The sequence below is a fragment of the Protobothrops mucrosquamatus genome, unplaced genomic scaffold (assembly GCF_001527695.2).
Source record: "Protobothrops mucrosquamatus isolate PMUCROS unplaced genomic scaffold, P.Mucros_1.0 scaffold376, whole genome shotgun sequence".
NCBI classification, from domain to species: Eukaryota; Metazoa; Chordata; class Lepidosauria; order Squamata; family Viperidae; genus Protobothrops; species Protobothrops mucrosquamatus.
In genome coordinates, this window is record NW_015386708.1 from 248,431 (window position 1) to 253,442 (window position 5,012).

Here is a 5,012-nt window from a genome sequence, read left to right on the forward strand (position 1 = left end):
TTGTGTTCTTTCCAAAATTCATTTTTTTTCTGTTTTTGATTTAATCTTTGAATATTTTTTTAAAATGGTATTAATATTTAAAACCTTTTTTGAATGTGTTGTTTGGTTGTTGTTGTTGTTGTTGTTGTTGTTGTTGTTATTATTATTATTATTATTATTATTATTATTATTATTATTACAAAATATCAGTTTCTAAATTCACAACTCTAAGTCATTTTGGGCAGCAGTCACAGCAGGAATGTCCTGGGCAGTTGGTGTCAAAAAGTCAAGATGGCAGACTCTGCCGTTGAAGCTCAACTCTTGAAAGAGTTGTAATGTCACATTATCCTCTAGAGAAATCTCTGCACATTTTTCTCCCCAACATTGGTGCTTTCAAGTCCAGAAACAAAAAAAATATCCAAGTCTGTAATGGAAGATTGCTAATCTAAATGGTTCCATTACATGCTTCTGATACTAAAATACTCTAAATAATCAAGATGGCTCCTAGGGGAAAAATATTTAGAAGTAGGGCAACTGAGTTCAGATTTTTAATAGCTAAGAGCAAAACAAAACACTTGAGGAATGCTGTGGATGGAAATATACATATCACTTGTATGGAACCAGAATTTATTTTGCTTTTAAACTGCTTTATCATTACAATTTACCTATTTTTCCCATTTCAAAATAATGGAAATCTCTGTTGTCCATTTTCAGCACTGATGGACAGAAGAAGGCTCTGATGGCCACCAATAGAATCCTCAGTCTACAAGCTGCCGAGGATCTAGATAAAAAGTAAATCTTTAGAAACATGTACTGATTGTCATCAACATATGACACAATTTCTGTTGTTAAACAAAGTGGCTGTTAACTGAGTCATGTCCAATTTTACAACCTTTTTCACCACAGTTCTTAAGAGAATTACTGCAGTTGTTAAGGGAATCATAAGAGGATCAACCATGATTCATGATTTGGAAGCACTGAGACACTTGAATGATGTCTTCAGGATCATGTGACCTATATGCAATTGATTAACTTTTGTCACCCTGTAAAACCCTTTTTATTTATACTCTCAATTTGTTCATGTTTGCTATCCAGAAATAGCAGATTTTTAAATGTTTACCCTAAGTGTTTGGCCTCTTTTGTTGTTTTCTTCACCTACATTGTTGTTCTTCTGTTCTGTATTAAGATGACTTAAAGCTTCATAATAAGGTGTGATCTATAGTTTTCAGAATAAAGGTGTTTTGTCTCTATTACCAAATATTATAAAGGAGGAGGAGGAGGAGGAGGAGGACTTGATAGATATGAAAAATGGGCCCTATCCAACAACATGAAATTTAATGTGGAAAAAAGCAAGGTATTACATCTAGGCAGGAAAAACCAAAGGCACAAGTACAGAGTAGGCGAAACCTGGCTCAAAAACAGTAACTGGTCTTGGAGTCCTAGTGGACAATCACTTAAACCTGGGCCAGTTGTGTCTGGCAGCAGCCAAAAAAGCTAATGCAATCTTCAGTTGTATCAACAGAGCATAGAATCAAAATTATGTGAAATATTAGTACTGCTTTATAAATCCTTAGTAAGATTACACCTGGAATAATGCATCCAGTTTTGGTCACCACATTACAAAAACGATGTTGAGACTTTGAAAAAAAAAGTGCAAACAAGAGCAACTAAGATGATTAAGGCCCTGGAGGCAAAAACATATGAAGAATGGTTGCAGGATTGTGTATGGTCAATCTAGAGAAAAGAAGGACCAGTATAGCAATATTCCAGTATTTGAAGGGCTGCCAGAAGGAGGAGGTGCTCAACTTATTTTCCAAAGCACCAGAAGGCAAGACAAGAAACAATGGATAGAAACTAATCAAGGAGAGAAGCAACCTGGAATTAAGGAGAAACTTAATAATAGTGAGGACAATTAACTAGTGGAACAGCTTGCCTTCAGAGGTTATAGGTGCTTCATCACTGGAGGTTTTTAAGAAAAGACTGGACAGCCACCTATCTGAAATGGTATAGGGTCTCCTGCTTGAGCAAGGGGTTGGACCAGAAGACCTTTGAGGTCCCTTCCAGCTCTATTCTGATGGAGGAGGAGGAGGAGGAGGAGGAGGAAGAGGAGGAGGAGGAGGAGGAGGAGCTCTCTCAGATTTTAAAAGGCCCCAGATGCTTAATGAATAAAAATCCATACCCAAATTATCCAGAGTTGATAATTGCAAATCTGCCATCTACATTTTAGCTAAGTATGCCAAGTGTTATTTTAAACTTCAGTATAGTCTTCTAAACCAGAAAAAATGAGTAAACCATAGTTTAGTATGTCACAGCTCAGATGGATCTGTTATCTCCTGTTCATTTGCCCTTCAGGAGAGAGTTAAAAAATACTCTTAATTATTTGATCCTAAAGAACACTACAACTTCTTCCTGACCTATAAAAATAATGCTTCAATTCATGCTCTAGTTTTATCTTCAACATTATTGCCCTCTTGTGGAGTCAGACAGTATATTTCCATTCTCTCAATGGCTTTCATCTACTGGTACTTCAGAACGTTGTGATTTTTGTATCATCATTTTGTAGCAGATCAGGTTTATTGATCTAAGGAAAGATGGGCAACTCATGAATCATATGTGACCAGAGTCTCTTTTCTTCAGCCCATAAAGCTTATCAAGATTGCCCTGCCAAAATTCAATGGCAAAATAGAGAAAATTAGTGGTACCATTTTTTAGCTTTGTTTTTGTACCAAACTGACAGTCTATGGAGATTCTCAGTCATCCAGATCATGGTTGCCCCAAAGGTGGTTTTTCACAAGGCAACTGGACTTTCTTGTTTTTCTTTGAAGATGTTTCGCTTCTCATCCAAGAAGCTTCTTCAGTTCTAACTGGATGATGGTGGCGAATGGAAGGATTTATATTCCTTGCAGATAGCTGGTCATTTGCATTCTTTTAGAGAGACATTGAGGCCACTTAGAGGTTTATCTATGTCCTCAAGGTCACCTAAGTGGTGCAAATGGGTGTGGAGCCTTCTTGGAACTGTTGAAAGGACTGTGTTGTAGATTGGAGATAGATGATGTCATATCCCTCCCCCTCTGTTGAGAGAGGGCTGTTCAGTTTTGACATAGATCTATCTATATCTGTCTGCAAGGAATATAAATCCTTCCATTCTCCACCATCCAAGCTTCTTGAATGAGAAGTGAAATGTCTTCAAAGAAAAACAAGAAAGTCCAGTTGTCTCTTGAAAAAGCATCTTTGGGACTACCAGACTGACAAGGCACCATTTTTGGTCTCTGAATGGCTTCTATACCCTATTCTGGCAGGTTCAGCAGAGGTGCGTATATCGAAAAAGGCAAGCTGGCATCACAGCCTGGCAGTTTGATCAAAGTCCCACATCTATGTGCTGTGGTCCAACGACTGGAATAATTTCATTATGGGTCATTATGTTACATTGCTGGAACATTGAATACTAGAAAAATGCAAGGGAGAATATGATTAAAATATATAAAATTATGACTCATGTTTATAACCTAAACATTGTTACAGAGAGCTGCCCAACAATACTGAACAGTGAGTGTTTCAGAAGTGATTAAAATAAGTATAGTTTATCTGTAAAATTCTTTGGATATGCTGATAGCCACCAAATTGGGTTTAAAGAAGTAGGCACTAACAATATCAGTAGAACTGCACATGGTAGCTATACATTACCTCCAGATTAAGAATAGAATAGAGTAGAGTAGAGTAGAGTAGAGTAGAGTAGAGTAGAGTAGAGTAGAGTAGAGTAGAGTAGAGTAGAGTAGAGTAGAGTAGAGTAGAGTAGAACAGAACAGAACAGAACAGAACAGAACAGAATAGAATAGAATAGAATAGAATAGAATAGAATAGAATAGAATAGAGCTGGAAGGTCTTCTATTCCAGCCCCCTGCTGAAGTAGGAGAACCTATACTATCTCAAACAAGTGACTGTCTAGCCTCTTCTTAAAAATCTCCAGTGATAGAGTGCCCATGATTTCTGGAGGCAAGCTGTTCCACTGGTTAATTGTCCTCACTGTCAGGAAGTTTCTCCTTAATTCCAGGTTGCTTCTCTCGTTGATCAGTTTCCAAACATTGTTGCTTGTCCTTGTCCTTGCCCTCTGGTGCTAACATGATCCCTCTCTTCTTTGTGGCAGCCCCTCAAATACTGGAATACTGCTATTATTATGTCTCCCCTATTTCTTCTTTTCTTTAGACTAGCCAAACACAAGTCCTACAGCTGTTTTTTGTATGTTTTAGTCTCCAGGCCTTGGATCATCTTAGTTGCTCTTCTCTGATTTTTTTTTTTCCAGATTCTCAACATCTTTTTTGTGATATGGTGCCAAAATTTGCTCTAATATTCCAGGTGTGGTCTTACTAGAGTTTTATAAAGCGGTACTAATACTTCATGTGTTCTTGATTCTATGTCTCTGTTTATACAACCCAGGATTGTATTAGCTTTTTTGGCCGCTGCTGCACACTACTGGCTTATAGTGAAGTGATCGTCCACTAGAACTCCAAGATCCCTCTCATAGTTACTGTTTTTAAGCCAGGTCTTGTGCAATCTGTACTTATAACTTTGATTTTTCCTGCCTAAATGTAAAACTTTGCTTTTCTCCACTTGAAACTCATTTTGTTGGATAGGGCCCATTGTTCAAGTTTGTCAAGATCTTTTTGGATCCTGAGTTTGTCTTCTGGAATGTTGGCTACTCCTGCCAGTTTGGTTTCATCTACAAATTTGATGAGTTCCCCTTTATTTCCCTCATCTAAGTCATTGATGAAGATATTAAAGAGTACTGGGCCTAAGATGGAACCTTGTGGTACCCCACTGCTTACTTCTCTCCATGTGGATGTAGTGCCATTGAGGACTACTCATTGAGTACAGTTTGCCAGTCAGCTACAGATACATCTGGTGGTGATGTTGTCTGTTCCACCTTTTTCTAGCTTACCAAGGAGTAGGTTGTGGTCTACTTCATCAACTGCCTTCCTGAAATCTAAGTATACTACGTCCACAGCATTTTGCTGGTCTACTAGTTTAGTCACTTT